General features: G+C 49.9%; 1 long non-coding RNA gene across 1 annotated transcript in view; it reads right to left on the bottom strand.

Moving 5' to 3' along the window:
• The window catches only part of LOC142467716 (uncharacterized), a 29,831-nt gene extending 24,290 nt beyond the window's left edge, over positions 1–5,541 (bottom strand). The window contains exons 1-2 of the long non-coding RNA XR_012788493.1: positions 5,498–5,541; positions 4,112–4,180 (exon numbers count right to left, since the gene is read on the bottom strand). This is a non-coding gene — a long non-coding RNA (uncharacterized LOC142467716). The remainder of the gene's footprint in view (positions 1–4,111; positions 4,181–5,497) is intronic.
• Between the last annotated feature and the right edge of the window lie 19,224 nt (positions 5,542–24,765).

The following is a 24,765-nucleotide window of genomic DNA, read 5'->3' as shown; positions in this document are numbered from 1 at the left end:
CCCACCACCTTCCCCCTCCTCCCCCTTCCCACCACATCCCCCCTTCTCTCCCTTTCCACCACCTTCCCCCTCCTCCTCCTTCCCACCACCTCCCCCCTTCCCACCACCTCCCCCCTTCTCCCCCTTCCCACCACCTCCCCCCTTCTCCCCCTTTCCACCACCTCCCCCCTCCTCCCCCTTCCCACCACTTCTCCCCTCCCCCCCCGCTCCCCTTCCCCCCCCGCTCCCCTTCCCCCCCCCCCGCTCCCCTTCCCCCCCTCCGCTCCCCTTCACCCCCCCTCCGCTCCCCTTTCCACCCCCCCCCTCCGCTCCTCTTCCCCCCCCCCCCTCCGCTCCTCTTCCCCCCCCCCTCCACCTCTTTTTCCCCTTTCCCCTCCCACCCCCTCCCACACTTCCACCCCCTCCTCTAACCCTTCCCCCCCTCCTCTAACCCTTCCCCCCCTCCTCTAACCCTTCCCCCTCCACTAACCCTTCCCCCCCTCCTCTAACCCTTCCCCCCTCCTCCACCCCTTGCCCCCCTCCTCCACCCCCTCCTCCCCTTCCCGCCGCCCTTCGCCTTCATGCCCGCCTTACCGCCTCCCCACCCCCGCCTCTGCCTTTCACCCGCCCTTACTCCGGCCTCCTCTGCCTTTCACCCACCGCCTCACAGCCGCTGCACGCACTCAACAGACACCCGCCACACTCGACACATACCTGCCGCCACACACACCTGCTGCCTCCCGCCCCTACGCACCGACATCACTGACCCACCGCCTCACACCCTAGCAGGACCCCCACTCACAGACAGCACTCACAACCCACGCGCCAGCCGCCGCCTCACACCCTTGCAGGACCCCCATTCACAGACAGCACTCACAACCCACGCACCACCCGCCGCCTCACACCCTAGCAGGACCCCCACTCGCACACAGCACTCACAACCCACGCACCACCCGCCGCCTCACACCCTAGCAGGACCCCCACTCGCACACAGCACTCACAACCCACGCGCCACCCGCCGCCTCACACCCTAGCAGGACACACGACTCAGATTTTTACATCACTTATGGCACCAAAATATACATTGTACTGTGGTGTGGTTACAATAAACCATTTTTATACAACATCGTATTACATTTTCTTCCATCTTTCTTTTCAATATTATTATCCAACCTTTACAACAAATAGTCACCTATTGTTCCACCATTTATAAATAATACTACCTATTACGCATTTACATCCCGGGCAACGCCGGGTCTCTCAGCTAGTATATATATATTCTCTTGAAAAAGGGTCATTTAGTTAAACCCATTGGCCAAAGTGTTATAAGCCTGCGAGCCTGCTATCTAATGAAAGTATGGCAGGTTGGCCGCAATGTTCACTTTGATAGAATGGAGTATATTGGGGATTCTGGGCGCAAGCGCTGCTATTCGGTGAAGGTGTCGGATAGTGAAGGGAACCTTGTTCGCAAGCCTGACCCCGCTCACTATTACTGACCGGTCTTTAAGTACAGTTATGCCCGGTTGTAATGTTGACTGCCATTTTATTTTATTGTATAAATATGCGGTGGATGTTATACCCTCACACGGGGTCGTGAGGGATTTCAAAACCAGAGGGAGGATGTAGCCAGGTCCCCTTAGACTACAAATTATCTGGCCCCTCTAGCACTGTAAGTCCCAGTAAAGTGTTCGGAACAGATCCTGCAGGGCCTGGTTGTATTGTTATATGTGTGTTACCTAATAAAGTTCTGGAGTAAGAAAGGAGCGGAGGATTGGCTGACAATCGAACCCACATATAAAGCACTGAACAAATCACCGGGTAAATACAAAAATAAAAAAAGATTTATTTAACTACATGATAAAAAACAAAAGACATACTGGGGACAAAACAGGGGAATTCTCCTCCCACGCGTTTCACTCTAACAGCACTTTCTCAAGGAGTAGTTCAGAAGTAACCTGGTATTACAAGGGGGGTCTATGACTGATAAGAGGCCGGCTTACAAGCCACTTCCCTGGCAAGGAGCGGGTTTCCCTCTAGAGGTTAGACTAAGGGTTCTGGGAGTTAGTTCTGTGCTGCCCTCCCGGGCCTCTCTCGCTCATGCCAATGCGCGCCGGAAACTGAGCCCAGCTTGCTTTGGCACGCGCCAACGTCAGAGAGGGAGGCCCACGGCTGAGGGAACAACGAGAGGACTGGCAGCCAAGCAAAGAAGTTGGGCCTGGCCAGAGGTCGGGCCAAACTGCTTTGTCCAGCAGCCGGCCCCCCCGCAGCCACCGGGGACGGGACACTTTTCCCGGGTCTCCCCCATGTCGGCGGCCCTGTATACAGTGTCTCCAGGGGTATGATAGTATTACGAGGAAACTTTAATGTGGCAATGTCCCCTTCCCTAGAAAAATCCCCCCCAGAACCAAGCAACTCGCTCTCAGAATAGAAACAGAGACAGCTCTACCCTTCACAGATATCTTAGAAATATGAATCTAGGTGACAGCTGGAGAGAACAAAACCAGAACCCCATAAATCCTACTCAAGGATCAACTTTATATTTGTGACCGTTGCTCTGATCCCTAAAATAGCATCAGCCAAAATAAGTGAAATATCGTGGTCAGATCCTGGACATTAAATTAATCCCTCCTCAAAGAGGCAGAGATTCTGTCGGAGATAGACCAAGATCTAAAGAACTTAGTCCAACAGAACCAGGGGAGCGTCTCAGCACAGAACACTCTTTGAGAGGCCCACAAGGCAAACTAATTAGCAGAGCGTCCCACAGGAAAAAAGTTAGATCAGAGAGCGTGAGAGAGCGGAGATTTGAAAAATGATGCGTCTCTTGAAAAAGGTAACAAACCTGAGAGCAGCGTCAAGGTAGGTTCTGTGCTGGCAGCTAGGCTTAGGAATAGGCAACACTACAATAAAATGAATTCTATAAGACAAAAAACAGGTATCCTTACCTCTAACCCCCACCGAATTGCAAAAGAATTCGGCGAGTACTACTCGCAGTTATATGATGGTAAAAAAGTAACCAACTCACAACCAAACTCTGAAATAATGCATAAATACCCAGACTCCTTAGGCCTCCCACAACTAAGTAAAACTGACGGCGCCTCCCTTGATAAGCCAGTTACCACTGAAGAGGTCTATGAGACCATTAAAGACTGAAGCCCTTGAAGGCCCCGGGTTCGGATGGGTTCTCGAATTATTACTATAACAAATGTGCAAACATACTCATCCCATAGTTACAGAAACGATATAACTCGGTTCTCCTAGGAAGCCAATTTCCACCGAACATGCTCCAACCGAGAAGATCAGTAACAAATAAAGGGAGGAAAGACCCCAAACTCCTGCGCAAGCTGCAGACCTATATCGCTTATAAATACAGATAGAAAAATATTTTCCAAACTCTTAGCAACTAGACAAAATGAGATCCTACCGAGTTGAATCCATCGGGACTAGGTAGGATTTGCACCCACCAGACAGGCAAACGACAAACACAAGGAGAGCAATCGCTATTTTAGCATATTACAAACAGAAAAACATCCCTATGATGTCTCGATTGGCAGTTTATGAAAACCACCCTAGAGACATTTGGTATGAGGACATTTTCTTACAGCACTATTGTCACTATACACAGTAGCCACAGGAAAAGTGGTATGCTTGGGTATGGCCGCAGACATAATTAATACTAAAGGTGGAACAAGACAAGGATGTCCTCTCTCCCACCTTTTGTTCACCCTATAGATTGGGAAAATCTGGAAAATTATGATATTAGTGGAATTACCATCGCGCATCTCCCATATACATTTTCTATTTGAAGACGACATCCTGCTAACACTCACCAGACCGCACACCTCCCCCCCAAATCTAATGAAAGAATTAGAGACTTTCAAAACTCTAATAGGATTCAAAATGAACAATAGTAAATCTGAGGGACTAAATATCAACCTCCCCCCCCCCCCCACACAGTCAAACTCACCTCACTAAATACTGATTTTAATATCACAACCACAGAGCGTTATATACCTGGGGATTCAGGTAACGAGTACATACAACTCTTTATATCAAGCAAATGACCCAAAACTAATAAAAACTTTAAGTAAGGGTTTGAAAGCATGGACAAAATGTAACATATCCATATACTTACAGAACGAGGGAAGGTCTGGGCGTAAAGAACGAAGCATGACCCCATTATTTGGAAATCCACGATTCTCACCTGGATTAGGAGAGGCAGACTTTAAAAGATGTAAATCCGATGGGCATTCAAGACTGAGGTACTTAAAGGTGCAATCCATGCAGTATCCTACATGTCCACGGAATATCCTACATGTCCACGCAGTATCCTACATGTCCACGGAATATCCTACATGTCCACGGAATATCCTACATGTCCTAGAATATCCTACATGTCCACGCAATATCCTACATGTCCACGGAATATCCTACATGTCCACGCAATATCCTACATGTCCACGGAATATCCTACATGTCCACGCAATATCCTACATGTCCACGGAATATCCTACATGTCCACGGAATATCCTACATGTCCACAGAATATCCTACATGTCCACAGAATATCCTACATGTCCACGCAATATCCTACATGTCCACGGAATATCCTACATGTCCACGCAATATCCTACATGTCCACGCAATATCCTACATGTCCACGGAATATCCTACATGTCCACGCAATATCCTACATGTCCACGTAATATCCTACATGTCCACGCAATATCCTACATGTCCACGGAATATCCTACATTTCCACGCAATATCCTACATGTCCACGGAATATCCTACATGTCCACGCAATATCCTACGTGTGTGGTTTTTTTTCTATAAATAAATCAGTTTTCAAAGAAAAGAATTAGGTCACCAAGTATCTACTAAATATTACTTCTTTGTTATGAACCCCCAAGCCCTCCATCCATACCTCCCCCCCATACATTTCCCCAACCCCTCCATCTCCAACCCCCCCTCCATACATTTCCCCAACACCCCCATCCATAACCCCCCCATCCATTTCTCCAACGCCCCCATCCATAACCCCCCCATACATTTTCCCAACCCCTCCATCCATACCCCGCAAACATTTCCCCAACCCCTTCATCCATACCCCCTCCATACATTTTCCCAACCCCTCCATCCATACCCCCCCATACATTTCCCCAACCCCTTCATCCATACCCCCTTTTTCTTTTCAGGACCTACAGTATATCCCCACCCGAAAAAAAAAAAAAATTAAGATTAAAAAAAAAGGGGCTACATTTTGGGGCAAAGCTCTAGCTATATTTTAGAAATATTTAAGCAATATGTAGGTTGTGAAAGTTAACAGGGAGAAGCTTCTGGAATGAAATCCCTTTGTAATTTAAAGTAGAGGGGAGCAGGATAAATCTAACAGGACTAAACCAAGGATTCGCCGTACCTACTCTAACTTCTTCTTCTAGCCGTTAGATCTTAACTCAAGCGTTGTTTCTGGGGCGGCCGCACTGGCGGATTTTAAATGTCCACGGCCATAGGCACTTACCTTTTTTTGGCCGCCATCCTCCTTCTCCGTGGTGTACAATGACGCCGCAACGTCATGTGACGATGCGTTTCCATGACAATGTGTCGCCATGTGATTTCGCAGCGTCATTTTACGCCGCGATGCTACAGAAGGAGGATGACGGCGTGAAGGAGAAGGTAAGAAAGCGTTACAAAGGCCGGCACGCTCTCCACCGGGAATCGGCGGGGACCAGAGCGAGCCCCCTGTATATGGGGGAAAAGGAGAGAACATACATTTTGCCGCCCGGGCTTATCGGGCCTAATGTGAAATCCGTCAGTGGGTGTCCGGCTCGTGGCTCCGATACTGTTTATGCCTTTGCCAGACTTACAGTAAATAACCTTGTGAAGACCCCAATACATGTATGCGTTGCCTTCCCTCCCCCCCACCACCCTTTTTCTCCTCATACCCTATTCTCAATAAACATTTTCAATAAAGAGGGTTAAACCCACCGCAGCAGGGGGGGGGGCACGCAAACATATGAACCCACCCACTTTCTTCCTTTCCAGTTCCCTGCAGACCGGCAATAATAGTAAAAAAAAAAATATAGAATTAATAGTTTTATCAATTGTAAAAGCCACTTTGTGGTTTATTTGCTAACGTGTGGGCGCGGAAAAAGATACGTGGGAAGAACGATTAGAGCCCTGCAAACAAGAACCTTAGAACCGCGCGGGTTAACGCGGATCAAGGACCGGAACCATCCAGTGTCCAAACGTTTTTCGGAATGTCGCCTTGGTGGAGTCAAGAATTTTTCCTTTTTTGGGGTATTGAGCTAGTTCCTAAAAAGACGAGAGGGGGGGGATCATGGTTATTTAATGGACCGCGGGGAAGCGTTTTTGATCTTTATGTTGAGGACATGTTTCCCGGTGGGGACGAATCGGGAATGGAATCTGGGTCTCTTCCTTAAATAGAATACATTAGGGAAGAGGGGTTTATTTACTCTTATCATATCATATACATTTCGATTGTTTCATTCATTTTTTTCATACCCTTCCCCCTCTTTTTTTTTCTTCTCCCTTCCCACCCTTTTTTTCCCGTCTCCCTTTTTTCCTTTTCTTCTTCTTCCTCCTTTTTCCTATCCCTTGTCTTTTACTTCCTTTCTTTTCCTCCTTTTTCTTTTTTCCCCTTCCCCCCCTTTCCCCCCCTCCCCCTTTCCACCCCTTTCCACCCCTTTCCCCCCTCCCCCTTTCACTTCCCCCCTCCCCCCCTTCCCCTTCACCCCCCTCCCCTCCTTCACTTCCCCCCTCCCCTCCTTCACTTCCCCCCCCCACACCTTGACCCCCACCTTTCCCCCCTCCCACCTTTCCACCCCCTCCCCTCCCACCTTTCCACCCCCTCCCCTCCCACCTTTCCCCCCTCCCCCTCTTCCTCCATCCCCTCTTTTTTCCCCTCCCCCTCTTGTCCTTTTTCTTTTCGTTCCCTTCTTATTTTAAGGTAAGGGAAGCCGATTTCCCTTGTGTACCTATATACCTTTACACTCATGGAAGTAAGACATTTTGCTGCGTTAAGTATTGGGCTATGCTTATCTATGCTAGTATAATGAGAATTAATTATTTTTTCAGTGTAATTATTTTTTCTGTGTAATTATTTTTTCTGTGTAATTATTTTTCTTAAACTATTGATTGTTATATATCATTATGTTAATATTTTCATTATTATTACTGTTTAATCACCATACATCAGCATGAGTTTTTTTTTTTAACTTGGCACATATATAATTGTCATTGTTGTTTTTAATTGCAGTGTTTCTTTTTGTACAGCCTTTTATTAGGTTGGTGTGCTTTTTTCAAAGCGTCAGGGGAGTTCGTCTCGAAGTCATAGAATAGAAAAACATATCATAGTGCAAAAATGTTTAAACAGTGAAAAAAAGTGAAATTCATCCAAAATGACTACTCACATTTTAAGTAATCAAATCAGACATTCATCCAACTTAAGGGGTGGATGCGCCCTATGTGTGAACAGCAGCCACCAACCACAACCTCCAAAGGAGAAAAAATAGAGACCATGTAGTGTAGAGGTAAAATAATTATAATATCAAAACATGATTCAAGGCTTACACTTCATACGGTCCATGTGGGCGCTCATAGGTAGCGGTTGACGGATATCCCTGGGGCTCGCGATTCCTCTGGGTACTCGGTCACCTCCGCTCTCTCTGGAGACACTTGGATCCACACCGGAGCCTTCACTTCCGGCACGCCGAGAGCCTCCCAGGCTCCCGCTACGTCACTTCCGGTGCTGCCGGGGACTACCGGATCAGATGGTTTCAGTGGATTTCTCGTGTTTCCCTTCCCATCTATACATTTTTATATTGTTAGATGATTCAGTATTGTCACTTTTTGGTGGTAATTTGTTTTCAGTTTTTTTGGGGGGCTTTCAGCATCCTGCAGGAATTCGGGGTCCCCCTAGCCTGTGGATTGCTCTCAGTCCTTCTCCCTGTCTGGCGCAGAAGGGGCGGATCGGGATCCTTTCTACAGGTCATGTGATTTTGTCTCTCCATTTGCAGTTTGCCTTTCCCTTTTGTCCTTCTTGAGTACCCGTGACGTTGCGCTCGCATGTAGCTGGGGCGATTCCTGTCCTGTAGGTAGACACGACGGGGGGGGGGGGGGGGTTCGGGGGCGTGGCCGTGATGTCACAGAGCTGGATCACCCTCATTGGGTATATATAGCCCGTTTCTCCCAATGGGACTCAAAGCGCTTCACAGTTATAAAAAGGGAAAAATAAGAAAACGTTTAAGGTTATAAAAGAGACCAAACACAAGGAAAGATACAATGCGGGGTGGGACGGTGCTGTGGCTATTAAATGTCAGACAGGTTGTGGGTCATGCCTGGGTATACAGGTCGGTCTCGAGCCTGTTTTATAGATTCCCAGAGAGGGGCCTCTCGGACTGTATGAGGCAGACTGTTCCAGAGCGTGGGAGCCGCGTGGCTGAAAGCTCGGGCGCCACAGGAAGTCACGGGGATTCTGGGAACTGTTAGACGTCCTTCACTTGTGGATGGAAGTGAGAGAATGGGAGTGTGGGGATTTGCAGAGGGGAAGGCCCCTGTGTTATGTGAATAAGTGAATACAAGCTTCGTAAGATTAGACGCACCCGTGCTATCTCCCCACAACCTCCTCTCACGGGACACACTTCTATACATATTACCAACCTTATTTACCTTCTCCATGTCTACTATGTCATAATCCTGTGACATCACACAAGACGCCATGATAGGTAACCAATCACAATCCAGGCTCAGACTTAACTTGCCTGGCACATACTATTATTCGTGTGTACCAGCCTGTTCCCTTCATTCTGCCCCGAGTAGCAGCGCACATCTGCAGCTCAAAGTACATGCTGTATCTTTCTGTTTCAATTTGTTTCAATTGTTTCATGCAACATTTATAGACCAAATGCTGCCACTGTAACCACGCTGACATTGTACATATGTGACATGGGAATCCTCCATCCGGTGAGCACAGAAACAGGCGCTGTTTGTTCCGCACCAACACAACAGGGACCCGCCTTCCCGAGCCACCCTTTGGAATCGGGCCCAAATCTGGTCTTGGTATTTGGAGGTCACGTTATAGTTAAATAAAGCTCCGGCAGTGTACACAGAGCTGTACTCCTTGGAATAATTCACGCCAACACAGATTTTCGGTACACACATTTCTTTTGCAGCTGCTATATTTCTTCTACTCTCCGTCTGCAGACAAATGTAACTCCTTCATTGCCAGAGAGGACAGCAACACATTGCAGAGGGGTTTCAGGTCGCTTGGACCTGGCACTAAAGAGGTTAATCCAAACATACGCGACGGACCATTGTTGAATTGAATTAACCTCTCTCCTGCTAACGCATTGCATCACAATGTATTTCTGTCCTCACTGGCAGGGAACAGGTTAAGGTGGCGTCTCCCCCCCCCTTTCCCCTGTGCCTAACGTCAGGCCTCAGACATCTCAGAGTGTAATGAGAACGTGATTGTCTAATGCGATACTGGGTACTAAGCGAGGGACGTATCAGCTGCCAGGTTACTTAATCATGCACATCGCCCATAAACGCTGTGCGCCTGGGTGGAGGAGAGCTGTGGATGTGAGCGGAATCTCAGACTTTCTTCTCCCATTGCTTGGACACGAGGCGGCTTTTAAGGCTGCAGTGCCACTTAGGCCACACATTGAACCAACAGAGTGCTAGGTTTCAGTGTGCAGAACCACACAAGTGTTATCTGATGACAGTGATATGTTTATGAGGATAAAGCCCTGATACAGTATGCTGTGAGGCTGCTTGTCCGTGTCAGGGAAGCCTTGGAACCCAGTTGAAATAAATGTACATTTAGAGGATTTCTGATGTCCTCAGCTGGCTGTCTGGGGTCCACAACTGCCACTTATACCACAGACTCAATACAGGAGAAAAGGACCCTGCCATCTAGTGGCAGAATACTATATTACACTCTATGTACTAGCTGCGACGGGTGGTGTGGCGTGTGGCTCCTTTCTTCCATGTAGAGACAAAGAAGGGCGAGGGAGTAGGGGGTACGGTGCTGGGCTGAGAGAGTAGGTCGCCCCTCCTCCTGCAGCATCAAGTGACGCCGCAATGTCACGCGGCGAAGCGTTTCCACGACAAAGTGACGACACATGATGTCTTGTTGTCACGGAAACGCGTTGCCACGTGACGTCGACGCTGAATGAGGAGACGGCAAAAGGTAAGTGCGCGCTCCAATCCCGTCGCCATCTTTAAATGTCAAAATCCTGCGCAGCCACATCAATGTTGAGGGACCTTTAAAGATGGCGCGTCGTAGCGGCAGGCGCTGAACTCGGAGCGGCAGGAGCAGGAAGGGACATTAACTGAGCAGTGGCACAGAACAGGCCCTGCACAACCTGTCCCGTATCACACCCACTACTCCCTCTCCCTCCTGTGTTACTCTGTGCACTGTCATGCTCATATACCCAGTTATCCCTGTATAGCCCCAGAAGGAAGAGCACACTGACAGCATGGACAAGCAGGTCACAGCCACTGAATGAGGGCCCAAAACCTGATGACATTTTCCCAAAATAAATCTGACATCTATAAATAATGTAGGTCTTTTTTGAGATGTGAAAGTTTTTGTCTGTATGATACAGACAGGATTTCTGCAATCCCAGTATAATGTAATCTGATATGTGCATGCCCTCTCACTGCAAGGGGTTTGCCAAGGGGATAGGGTAAGTATTTAACAAACAAAACCCCAAAGGGAATAAAAACAGTTTGATTTATATTGTTTCCAAATATTTCCAAGAGAACTTCAACATTTGTCTTTCTTAAAAATACTTGCAGCCCCCCCCCCTGTGACTATTAATTAGTTTAAGGGGTTAAACGCCTTAATAGGTTAACCGAGTGGGATAACTTTGCTATTGCCCATCCCCTCAACTAACTAGGATGTCTGGTGACCAGTGAGGTCACCATAGGGAAATAAGGGTATATATAGCTAAACCCAATGTCCTAGAAGTAGGTTCCTTGGAGTTTCAGTTTGGGAGCCTCACTGTGAGTCATGTATGTATGTATGTATGTATATATGTATGTTTGTATATATATGTATGTTTAAGTGTATAGTTATGTGTATTAAGGATGTCCTGTCACCATTTATTGTTTTCAGTTAAAGCTGCAGACCAAGCAATATCCTACATGTGTGTGTGTTTTTTTTTAAAAATAAATCAGTTCTGTATGTAACAGGGTATGTCCCATAGTACCTTTCTTTACCCTGTTACATAACAGATATAAATCCTGTTAGCTACAGGCAGTAACAGGTTAAATCTATGAGCTCTGCCCCTCCCCCCCCCCCATTATGCCCCTCTTGGGAGTGATGGAAGTAAGGTGGTGACACATGGCCTGTGTAAGCCTATCAGGGATAGGTACAGTTCATGAGCCCGCCCCTTCTCGAGTCTTCCAAGTGGGAGTATCAAAACTTAGTTAGTCTGCTTCCTGCTCCGGTGAAGAGAGGAAGAAAAAGCTGTGAGTCTCTCCCATGGCAGGGATTAGTCTGTGAACTGAGGGAACATCAGGCTGAGCCACCAAGACCTGTAAGACCACGGCCTGCGCCATCTAGAAGTTTGGGACTTCCGAGACTCTGCACCACTGTAGGCAGAACTGCAGTGGATGCCTGTGATGTATACCAATAAAGATCCTTGTTCTACTATACACTCCTGTCAGAGTATCAGTCCTTGGGCAGGAGGGAGAAGAGTGCAGTAGTGGGGGCTGATTTCCGGACACTCTGGGACCCAGAGAAAGAACGAGAACCCAAGCCTGTCCAAGTCTCTACCGCAGACAGCTCAGTATCTCCTGCTCCAAACAGGTAGTGCACCACTGTAAGGGATAGAGGAACACCTCTCTCAAAGAGGGTTCCCCCCTTACCTCCCTCCGCCGTTCCGGTCCCTGTGGCACGCCACCGAGGACGTTCCCCTCTCTCCTCTTCTGTCCCCGCTCCCGTTGCGGCAAGCGCGTACACGTGCACACGCAGGGAGCTTCCCGGATCCTCGCGGTGTGAGGTTCCGCCCCCCCCGCTCGGGCCGCGTGCTCTCCTCCTGCGCGGTGCACACGCGTGACGCACTCGGGGGGCTGGAGACTGGAGCCCTGCTCTCGCACTTGCTCTGCGTGTGACGGGAGGCTGCTCTCGCACTTACTCTGCGTGTGAGTGGAGGCTGCTCTCGCACTTGCTCTGCGTGTGATGGGAGGCTGCTCTCACAGTTGCTCTGCGTGTGACGTAAGGCTGCTCTCGCACTTACTCTGCGTGTGACGGGAGGCTGCTCTCACACTTGCTCTGCGTGTGACGGGAGGCTGCTCTCACACTTGCTCTGCGTGTGACGGGAGGCTGCTCTCACACTTGCTCTGCGTGTGACGGGAGGCTGCTCTCGCACTTGCTCTGCGTGTGATGGGAGGCTGCTCTCGCACTTGCTCTGCGTGTGATGGGAGGCTGCTCTCGCACTTGCTCTGCGTGTGACGGGAGGCTGCTCTCGCACTTGCTCTGCGTGTGACTGGAAGCTGCTCTCACACTTGCTCTGCGTGTGACGGGAGGCTGCTCTCGCACTTGCTCTGCGTGTGACGGGAGGCTGCTCTCGCACTTACTCTGCGTGTGACGGGAGGCTGCTCTCGCACTTGCTCTGCGTGTGATGGGAGGCTGCTCTCGCACTTGCTCTGCGTGTGACGTAAGGCTGCTCTCGCACTTACTCTGCGTGTGACGGGAGGCTGCTCTCACACTTGCTCTGCGTGTGACGGGAGGCTGCTTTCGCACTTGCTCTGCATGTGATGGGAGGCTGCTCTCGCACTTGCTCTGCGTGTGACGGGAGGCTGCTCTCGCACTTGCTCTGCGTGTGACGGGAGGCTGCTCTCGCACTTGCTCTGCATGTGATGGGAGGCTGCTCTCGCACTTGCTCTGCGTGTGACGGGAGGCTGCTCTCGCACTTGCTCTGCGTGTGACGGGAGGCTGCTCTCACACTTACTCTGCGTGTGACAGGAGGCTGCTCTCACACTTGCTCTGCATGTGACTGGAAGCTGCTCTCACACTTACTCTGCGTGTGATGGGAGGCTGCTCTCGCACTTACTCTGCGTGTGACGGGAGGCTGCTCTCGCACTTACTCTGTGTGTGACGGGAGGCTGCTCTCGCACTTGCTCTGCGTGTGACTGGAAGCTGCTCTCACACTTACTCTGCGTGTGAGTGGAGGCTGCTCTCGCACTTGCTCTGCATGTGACGGAAGGCTGCTCTCGCACTTGCTCTGCGTGTGACGGGAGGCTACTCTTGCACTTGCTCTGCATGTGACTGGAAGCTGCTCTCGCACTTGCTCTGCGTGTAACGGGAGGCTGCTCTCGCACTTGCTCTGCGTGTGACTGGAAGCTGCTCTCGCACTTGCTCTGCGTGTGAGTGGAGGCTGCTCTCGCACTTGCTCTGCGTGTGACGGGAGGCTGCTCTCACACTTGCTCTGCGTGTGATGGGAGGCTACTCTCACACTTGCTCTGCATGTGATGGGAGGCTGCTCTCGCACTTGCTCTGCGTGTGACGGGAGGCTGCTCTCGCACTTGCTCTGCGTGTGATGGGAGGCTACTCTCACACTTGCTCTGCATGTGATGGGAGGCTGCTCTCGCACTTGCTCTGCGTGTGACGGGAGGCTGCTCTCGCACTTGCTCTGCGTGTGACGGGAGGCTGCTCTCACACTTACTCTGCGTGTGACAGGAGGCTGCTCTCACACTTGCTCTGCATGTGACTGGAAGCTGCTCTCACACTTACTCTGTGTGTGAGTGGAGGCTGCTCTCGCACTTGCTCTGCGTGTGACGGGAGGCTGCTCTCGCACTTGCTCTGCGTGTGACTGGAAGCTACTCTCACACTTACTCTGCGTGTGAGTGGAGGCTGCTCTCGTCTTGCTCTGCATGTGACGGGAGGCTGCTCTCGCACTTGCTCTGCGTGTGATGGGAGGCTGCTCTTGCACTTGCTCTGCATGTGACTGGAAGCTGCTCTCGCACTTGCTCTGCGTGTAACGGGAGGCTGCTCTCGCACTTGCTCTGCGTGTGACTGGAAGCTGCTCTCGCACTTGCTCTGCGTGTGAGTGGAGGCTGCTCTCACACTTGCTCTGCGTGTGACGGGAGGCTGCTCTCACACTTGCTCTGCGTGTGACGGGAGGCTGCTCTCACACTTGCTCTGCATGTGACGGGAGGCTGCTCTCGCACTTGCTCTGCGTGTGACTGGAAGCTGCTCTCGCACTTGCTCTGCATGTGACGGGAGGCTGCTCTCACACTTACTCTGTGTGTGAGTGGAGGCTGCTCTCGCACTTGCTCTGCTTGTGACTGGAAGCTGCTCTCGCACTTGCTCTGCATGTGACGGGAGGCTGCTCTCGCACTTGCTCTGCGTGTGACGGGAGGCTGCTCTCGCACTTACTCTGCGTGTGACGGGAGGCTGCTCTCGCACTTGCTCTGCATGTGACGGGAGGCTGCTCTCGCACTTGCTCTGTGTGTGACGGGAGGCTGCTCTCGCACTTGCTCTGCGTGTGACTGGAAGCTACTCTCACACTTGCTCTGCGTGTGACTGGAAGCTACTCTCACACTTACTCTGCGTGTGAGTGGAGGCTGCTCTCGTCTTGCTCTGCATGTGACGGGAGGCTGCTCTCGCACTTGCTCTGCGTGTGATGGGAGGCTGCTCTTGCACTTGCTCTGCATGTGACTGGAAGCTGCTCTCGCACTTGCTCTGCGTGTAACGGGAGGCTGCTCTCGCACTTGCTCTGCGTGTGACTGGAAGCTGCTCTCGCACTTGCTCTGCGTGTGAGTGGAGGCTGCTCTCACACTTGCTCTGCGTGTGACGGGAGGCTGCTCTCACACTTGCTCTGCGTGTGACGGGAGGCTGCTCTCACACTTGCTCTGCATGTGACGGGAGGCTGCTCTCGCACTTGCTCTGCGTGTGACTGGAAGCTGCTCTCGCACTTGCTCTGCATGTGACGGGAGGCTGCTCTCACACTTACTCTGCGTGTGAGTGGAGGCTGCTCTCGCACTTGCTCTGCTTGTGACTGGAAGCTGCTCTCGCACTTGCTCTGCATGTGACGGGAGGCTGCTCTCGCACTTGCTCTGCGTGTGACGGGAGGCTGCTCTCGCACTTACTCTGCGTGTGACGGGAGGCTGCTCTCGCACTTGCTCTGCATGTGACGGGAGGCTGCTCTCGCACTTGCTCTGTGTGTGACGGGAGGCTGCTCTCACACTTGCTCTGCGTGTGACTGGAAGCTGCTCTCGCACTTGCTCTGTGTGTGATGGGAGGCTGCTCTCGCACTTGCTCTGCGTGTGACGGGAGGCTGCTCTCGCACTTGACTGCGTGTGACTGGAAGCTGCTCTCGCACTTGCTCTGCGTGTGACGGGAGGCTGCTCTCGCACTTGCTCTGTGTGTGACGGGAGGCTGCTCTCACACTTACTCTGCGTGTGACGGGAGGCTACTCTCGCAGTTGCTCTGCGTGTGACGGGAGGCTGCTCTCGCACTTGCTCTGTGTGTGACGGGAGGCTGCTCTCGCACTTGCTCTGCATGTGACGGGAGGCTGCTCTCACACTTACTCTGCGTGTGAGTGGAAGCTGCTCTCGCACTTGCTCTGCTTGTGATGGGAGGCTGCTCTCGCACTTGCTCTTCGTGTGACGGGAGGCTGCTCTCGCACTTACTCTGCGTGTGAGTGGAGGCTGCTCTCACACTTGCTCTGCGTGTGACTGGAAGCTGCTCTCACACTTACTCTACGTGTGAGTGGAGGCTGCTCTCGCACTTGCTCTGCGTGTGACTGGAAGCTGCTCTCACACTTACTCTGCGTGTGACGGGAGGCTGCTCTCGCACTTGCTCTGCGTGTGACTGGAAGCTGCTCTCGCACTTGCTCTGCGTGTGACGGGAGGCTGCTCTCGCACTTGCTCTGCGTGTGACGGGAGGCTGCTCTCGCACTTGCTCTGCGTGTGACGGGAGGCTGCTCTCGCACTTGCTCTGCGTGTGATGGGAGGCTGCTCTCGCACTTGCTCTGCGTGTGACGGGAGGCTGCTCTCGCACTTGCTCTGCGTGTGACGGGAGGCTGCCCTCGCACTTGCTTTGCGTGTGAGTGGAAGCTGCTCTCGCACTTGCTCTGCGTGTGACGGGAGGCTGCTCTCGCACTTGCTCTGCGTGTGACGGGAGGCTGCTCTCGCACTTGCTCTGTGTGTGACGGGAGGCTGCTCCCGCACTTGCTCTGCATGTGATGGGAGGCTGCTCTCGCACTTGCTCTGCGTGTAATGGGAGGCTGTGTGATGGGAGGCTGCTCTCGCACTTGCTTTGCATGTGACGGGAGGCTGCTCACGCGGTTGCTCTGGGTGTGACGGGAGGCTGCTCTCGCACTTGCTCTGCGTGTGACTGGAAGCTGCTCTCGCACTTGCTCTGCGTGTGACGGGAGGCTGCTCTCGCACTTGCTCTGCGTGTGACGGGAGGCTGCTCTCGCACTTGCTCTGCGTGTGACGGGGGGCTGCTCTCGCACTTGCTCTGCGTGTGACGGGAGGCTGCTCTCGCACTTGCTCTGCGTGTGACGGGAGGCTGCTCTCGCACTTGCTCTGCGTGTGACGGGAGGCTGCTCTCGCACTTGCTCTGCGTGTGACGGGTGTCTGCTCTCGCACTTGCTCTGCGTGTGACGGGAGGCTGCTCTCGCACTTGCTCTGCGGTTGATGGGAGGCTGCTCTCGCAGTTGCTCTGCATGTGACGGGAGGCTGCTCTCACACTTGCTCTGCATGTGACGGGAGGCTGCTCTCGCACTTGCTCTGCATGTGACGGGAGGCTGCTCTCGCACTTGCTCTGCGTGTGACGGGAGGCTGCTCTCGCACTTGCTCTGCGTGTGACGGGAGGCTGCTCTCACACTTGCTCTGCATGTGACGGGAGGCTGCTCTCGCACTTGCTCTGCGTGTGACGGGAGGCTGCTCTCACACTTGCTCTGCATGTGACGGGAGGCTGCTCTCGCACTTACTCTGCGTGTGACGGGAGGCTGCTCTCGCACTTGCTCTGCGTGTGACGGGAGGCTGCTCTCACACTTGCTCTGCATGTGACGGGAGGCTGCTCTCGCACTTGCTCTGCGTGTGACGGGAGGCTGCTCTCGCACTTGATACACGGTTTCAGTGGTATTCGCGCTCCAGCACCAGATCCTCAGAGTAATATATAAGCAGATAGCACAAAAGCCAGGGCACAGGATAAGAGGCGAGTGGTATATGAGAAAATATAAACCCCCAGTGTCATGAAGTTCTGAAAAGGGACAACACCCTGAAGGAAAAGAGTAATGGGCTGAGCCCACTCCTCAAAACCTCATTGGGATAGTCCCAGAACGGCTGTAACACGTGAAAGCAATCTTAATATACTCCCAGATATATTAATACCCCTGTCCTGTGCCCCGGGTAAGGCGCGATGCTGCTGCTGCAGGTGAATGTAGATATGCAAACGTAGAGAGTACAGCGCACAGCCAAGAGAGGGCTCCAAGTATGGATATAAAATATTATTTTATTAGGTCCATTAAAAATAGAGGTATAAGAGACCTCCTATGCGATCCGTGCGCGTTGCACTTTATCAAGTGTGTTGAAGCAGCCATTTAAGTAGCCCTGGGAATCAGGATCTTCACTGATCGGCGGGTTAGATAATGGCATTGCTGTAAATGTGAGGAACAGCTGCATTTATTCAAACTACAAACAGCATGCAAGAGGAAGCGCTGCTTTAATTACGCCTTAGCATTACTCCCATCAGGCCCAGAAATAAGGTGTTTAATCAAGTTTAGGAAGGAGGGGAGTGGGGTACGATGTTATGTTAATTAACCCATTCCTAACTGGTGTTAGCCCCGGCCATACCCTGTAAAAATTTTATTTCACAGTCTGACCTAACTAACGTAACGTTATCCCCCCCGCGTTAAGCTTAAAGCACGTTTCTGGATACACGCTACATGTGTAACGTCTCGTTTGCATGTAATTATCACGAACAGTCGGAATAGTTAACGCAATGCTGGGTCTGACCTTACAGGATTTACCTTTGAAGATACGCACTTAGGATAAACGTAACAATAACTTTAGGCTAATGTCCCGTGAAGGCACTGATTCTATATGTGCTGGGACTGGCCTGATCAGCTGACTCAGCACCTATAGAATCCGTCCCTTAGTCACTTAACGAGCTTTGTGAATAAGGCCCAAAAGGAGACTGAAGTACAATCCAGTTCTAAGTACTCTTTTATCCGTCAGATGGCGGCAGCAGGATCCCGCTCACAGCGCCCCGCAGCTGACGGACATTGTTTAATAAAAGAACTTGTAAATGTTTCCAGGCAGCACAGAGTGCAAAAAGATTTATTACAGAAAGTAACCCAGGGCGGTGCAGGGGCCGGCTGCAGAAACGCACACAGGGTTTTAATTGCTCCGACTGTAATTTTTGTTCTGAAGATTCCCTTTGATAAACAGAAAACAAAGTTTAGCAGTTTACTCGAGAAGCTAATACCACAAATTATCAACGATAACCCTTTTCTGGCATTAGACGAACCACGCAGAGCTGAGCCCGAAGCAGTTAACTCGAGCTATATTCTGACGTTCAGCAGTTAGCCAGAGAAGAAATGCCGCCCTTGTGCTCAAATAGAATCTGCTTTATAACTTGGCAGTAACTCCTGCAGCGCTGGAATCACGGCTGCATTCATTCCGCAGTTATATACTCACTTTTAAAAAGACAGCACCTTACTGGATCTCTAATCTACGTAGCTAATTGGGACAGCATCGTTACAGAATAAAAGACAGAGGAACAGACCCCACACTGAAATTAATGAAACCCTCAAACAGATCCAACCTCTCAGACATCTGGGCTCAGCGGGGGGTGTAAGCTCTCCGCTAATAAAGAACGATTGTTCCAAAAGTTCTTCTAATACCATTAAGCTAGCAATAAACCTAAATTGTTTGGGGTTTTATATTTTTCACTTTGGGCTAAATTTTAGTAGGACAAATAAATGAAATGACACCCACAACACAAAAGCGTTGGTAGCTTTTTACACGCTCACGTGTTTCGCACTTTTAGGAATATCCTCCCGTTCTGTTCCCTTGCTGGACTTCGCATTTTCCCCAAACCTATTGAAGGAGATGATCTTAAACGTATGAAAACGTTATCTAAGTTATCGACGTGTAGGGTGTGCGTTTATTAAAGGGAAAAGGAAGCAGGCGCCCTGTTCCAGCTGTGCAGGACTGGAATCGATCCGCCTTAGTGCAAAGGTCCTCAAACGCGTCCCTATATAGGAGTGCTTCTGTGTTAATAATCCTTGGAAGGCCCGCCATCCTACTTACACTTAGCCACATCAGCCATTATATACATATAATGCCACATCAGCCAATATATACATATAACGCCACATCAGCCATTATATATAGTTGTGTGAAAAAGAAAGTACACCCTCTTTCAATTCTACGGATTTACATATCAGGACATAATAACAATCATCTGTTCCTTAGCAGGTCTTAAAATGAGGTAAATACAACGTCAGATGAACAACAACACATGACATATTACACCGTGTCATGATTTATTTAACAAAAATAAAGCCAAAATGGAGAAGCTATGTGTGAAAAACTAAGTACACCCTTACTGCTTCCATAGGAATTAAGATGCTAGGTAGCAGACAGGTGCTGCTAATCAAATGCCCTTGATTAATTGATCATCAGCAAGTGTGACCACCTCTATAAAAGCCGAAGTTTTAGCAGTTTGCTGGTCTGGAGCATTCAGGTGTGTGTTAACACAATGCCAAGGAGGAAAGACATCAGCAATGATCTTAGAGAAGCAATTGTTGCTGCCCATCAATCTGGGAAGGGTTATAAGGCCATTTCCAAACAATTTAAAGTCCATCATTCTACAGTGAGAAAGATTATTCAAAAGTGGAAAACATTCAAGACAGTTGCCAATCTTCCCAGGAGTGGACGTCCCAGCAAATTCACCCCAAGGTCAGACCGTGCAATGCTCAGAGAAATTGAAAAAAAAAAACGATGTGACCTGTGTATCCTGCCCGCGCTCACGTATGGATGTGACCCATGTATCCTGTCTGCGCTCACGTATGGATGTGACCCGTGTATCCTGCCCGCGCTCACGTATGGATGTGACCCATGTATCCTGCCCGCGCTCACGTATGGATGTGACCCGTGTATCCTGTCTGCGCTCACGTATGGATGTGACCCATGTATCCTGCCCGCGCTCACGTATGGATTCCAAACTTCGACCCTAAATGTGAAGATAATTCAGAAGATTTAGGTGACTCGAAGCATGGAGAGATGCATGCTGGGTATTACCCGAAGAAAAAGAAAAAAATATTAATTGGTTTAAAAGACAGCAAAAGTCGGTGAGAACAAAGGTGAAGAAATAAGAAAGGCAGCATGCTGGACATCTCACAAGAATGAAATGACCATCGTTGGACAAAGGTGGTACCGTACGGGATTCCAATGGGATATCAAAAGATGAAGATGACGACCACAAGTAAGATGGGAAAATGGCAACGGCAGTACCTGTGAGATCATTAGGGAGGCTTCATCCAGCAGGGGACTGACAAAGGCCGCCCCTGCGGTCCTGCTAGTGATATAAACATAAATGTAATCAAATAAAAGTAATCTCTTTGATACAGTTAGGTTAGACTGCAGGGGAGAGGTGTCCGACATTCATTTAGAAGTCTTTGGGGTCATTCGCAGTCCAGGAACCATAGTTTGAGATGCACTGCTTTAGTGAATGTGAATTATTCATGTACTAAAGCGTTCCAGCTTGTCTGCTGAATGAGGCCCTCCGTTCTCTCTGCACACCGACTGTAACAATGGGATCCCGTGCTGTTCAGTAGCACTAACTGATCCCTTATGTCCCAGAAGACTGACTTTGTGGCACAGATTTCATTCTGTGCTAAACCGCCTTGTGAGATGTTACAGATTGAATAAGGAAAAAGAAGAAAACAAACCTCCCAACAATTCCCCCAAACAGTGTTCTATTTCCCCCTAAAAACATGATGACCTCTTTTATGCACTGACCTTTGTATGAAGCAGCAATGTAACCCAATGTAACCCAATGTAACCCAATGTATCCCAATGTAACCCAATGTAACCCAATGTAACCCAATGTATCCCAATGTAACCCAATGTATCCCAATGTAACCCAATGTAACCCAATGGATCCCAATGTAACCCAATGGATCCCAGTGTATCCCAATGTATCCCAATGTATCCCAGTGTAACCCAATGTATCCCAATGTAACCCAATAGAACCCAATGTATCCCAATGGAACCCAATGTATCCCAATGTATCCCAATGTAACCCAATGTATCCCAATGGATCCCAATGGATCCCAATGGATCCCAATGTATCCCAGTGTAACCCAATGTACCCCAATGGATCCCAATGTAACCCAATGTAACCCAATGTATCCCAATGTAACCCAATGGATCCCAATGTAACCCAATGGATCCCAATGTAACCCAATGGATCCCAATGTAACCCAATGTATCCCAATGTAACCCAATGTAACCCAATGGATCCCAATGAAACAAAGTGTATCCCAATGTATCCCAGTGTAACCCAATGTATCCCAATGTAACCCAATGTAACCCAATGTATCCCAATGTATCCCAATATAACCCAATGTAACCCAATGTATCCCAATGTAACCCAATGTAACCCAATGTATCCCAATGTAACCCAATGGATCCCAATGAATCCCAATGAATCATCAATCCTTTAACCCCCTTCGTGGACACTTTTGTGCAAAAGTAAAGACCGTGGAAACCTTACCATGTAACTGGAGACATGGAACGGAAGGTAAAGAGAGGTGGCAGGGTTTTTCATTGAGATCTCTGGTATTACCGTGTAAGGCGTCTCGTCCGCTTGGAGAGTCGCATTTATGTTTTTTTAGAGAAAATGAAAACATCTATAACATCTTCACTGCCACAGGAACCTGGCAGCCATATTAGTAAAGGCTTCTAAATTCAGCAGTATATGTATACAGTATATATCTTTATTTGTGATGTTCCATCCACATACACAGCGCGTCACAGCTGTAATACACGGGATATAATAATATAACACATACATAAGCATCTCAGACATAAAAGTAACATTAGGAAAAGGAGTCCCTGCCCCGAAGAGCTTACAATCTAAGTGGTACTGTAAGTAAGGAGAATGTACAGAGACAATAGAAGGTAAGTGTGTATATAAGGGGTAAGTACTTTAGAGATACTGAACTGCTTCATTAAAGAGGTGTTTTGAGATGGGTTTTTGGAGGTGGAGAGAAGATGCTTGGGGGATGTTGAGAAAGCGATATTCCAGCGCTGTGGGCAGTGAGTGAGATACCCCTTAGATACAAAAGGGGTGGACAGAGGACATTCCTGAGCAGAACGCATGAGGCAAGCAGGGATATAGTCAGAAATTAGGGCTGAGATGTAAGGAGGGGCAGAGGAGTGTAAAACCTTAAAAGTGAGGAGGAGAATTGAGTGTGAGATGCGGGATTTGATAGGAAGCCAGGGGAGCGATTTCAGCAGGGGAGATGCTGAGACAGATTTAGTAGGTGCGGGCGTGACTGTGCGAACGCGCGTGCACGTGACGCACACTTTTTGTGTGTACGGTCCGTGCTGCCGGGAGCGACAGGTTTGCAGTGGTCTGTGTGTTTGTATATGTATATATATATGTGTGTGTGTATGTGTATGTATATTTATAATTTATTAAATATTTTTTAAATTAAAAATTGGTAAGAATCAAATATGTATTAACATTGTACACACACACACACACACACACACACACACACACACACACACACATACACACACATACACACACATTACAGCGGCAGTAGCGGCGCGAATACTTACTTTTTGAGTCTTCCCCGCTATCGCCCGGCTCCACACTCACTGCCGTGCGTGTGCGTGGCTCTAGCATACAATGGCTGGCTAACCACAGCCAACTATAACTGCCACGCGCGCACGGCGCAGCAAGCGCGCCCACTATATTACAGGCTTTAGGAGAGAGTAAAGTGATTCTGGCAGCAGCATTCAGGATAGATTGTAGGGGAGACAGGTGAGAGGCAGGAAGGCCGGACAGCAGGAGGTTACAATAGTCAAGGTGGGAGAGAATGAGGGTCTGCATTAGAGGTTTAGAAGTCGAGTAACAGAGGAAAGGGCGTATCTTTGCAATGTTACAGAGGTAAAAACGACAGGTTTAAGTGATAGTATGATTGTAAGAGAAGAATGGGAGGGAGGAGTGAAATGTGACCCCAAGGCAGCGTGCGTGTGATACCGGGTGTGTGACCCCTAGGCAGCGTGCGTGTGATACTGGGTGTATGATAGTACTGCCAACAGTAATGTCGGAGGGGGCAGTAGGTCCAGGTTTGGGAGGAAGTATGAGGAGTTCCGTCATGTTAATTTTGTGTCTGTTGAGGGTCAGGATAATATAGTGTCTGTGTATCATTGTGTCAGTGTGTGTGTGTATCAATCTGTCTGTATGAATCGGTGTGTAGCAGTGTGTGTCTGTGTATAAGTGTCTTTGTGTGTATCAGTGTATCCTTATGTGTGTATCAGTGTGTGTGTGTATCAATATGTCAATCAGTGTGTCTGTGTATGTATTAGTGTGTCAATCAGTGTGTCTGTGTGTATCAATGTCTCAGTGTGTGTTAGTAAATGTTCGCAGTGGTTAGAGCGCATTGTGCGCTGGTATTAGAGGCGAGCAGATAGAAATGGATCCTGACAGCACTGGCAGCAACGAGGGTAAAACTCACGCCTATTGCAGACCTGGTGTGGGCGTGAAAGGGTTACTCTGCCTCTTCCATTCATCATTTCTGCACAGACTTGGGAGATGCACACAAGGAAGAGGAACCAGGCTCACGTTTCTGAAACACAAGGATTTTCTAATTAATATAATGCTCATCGCTTGCCAGCGCAAAAAGCCAGAAACAGAACATGAAGTGCCTCTAATAGTGTACATCAAACGTGGGCAACTGTGAGCCCGGGGTCACATTCAGCAGATCGTTTTATAATCTCCGTCCCTGTCTCCACCAGTCTGTGTGTCTCCCTCCTGTAGTGTTCTCACAGAGAGCAGCATAGGGATGTTTCAGGGAGGTGCAGGGAGTTGTAGGGAGGTGCAGGGAGATGTAGGGAGGTGCAGGGAGATGTAGGGTGGTGCAGGGAGATGTAGGGAGGTGGAAGGAGGTGCGGGGGGGGGTGTACAGAGGTGCGGGGAGGTGTAAGGAGGTGCGGGGAGGTGTAGGGAGATGTAGGAGGTGCAGTTAGATGTGGGGAAGTGTAAGGAGGTGCAGGATGGTGCAGGGACATACAGGGAGATGTAGGTAGGTGCAGGGAGGTGTAAGGAAGAGCGGGAGGTGCAGGGAAATGCGGGGAGATGTAGTGTGGTGCAGGGAGATACAGGGAGTTGCAGGTGGTGCAAGGTAATGCGGGGAGGTGCAGAAAAATGCGGGGAGGTATGGGGAGGTGTGGGGAGATGCGGGTAGGTGTAAGGAGGTGCGGGAGGTGTAGGGAAATGCAGGGAGGTGCGGGGCAGTGCAGAGAGATGTAGGAAGGTTCAGGGAGATGTAGGGAGGTGTGTGGAGATGTAGGGAGGTGCGGGGAGATGTAGGGAGGTGTGGGGAGATGCGGGAGATGTAGGGAGGTGCGGGGCAGTGCAGGGAGATGTAGGGAGGTGCGGGGCAGTGCAGGGAGATGTAGGGAGGTGCGGGGCAGTGCAGGGAGATGTAGGGATGTGCGGGACAGTGCAGGGAGATGTAGGGAGGTGCGGGGAGATGTGGGAGATGTAGGGAGGTGCGG

This window comes from Ascaphus truei, chromosome 16 (assembly GCF_040206685.1).
Source record: "Ascaphus truei isolate aAscTru1 chromosome 16, aAscTru1.hap1, whole genome shotgun sequence".
Lineage (NCBI taxonomy): Eukaryota > Metazoa > Chordata > Amphibia > Anura > Ascaphidae > Ascaphus > Ascaphus truei.
This window is presented reverse-complemented; position numbering and strand designations above follow the sequence as displayed.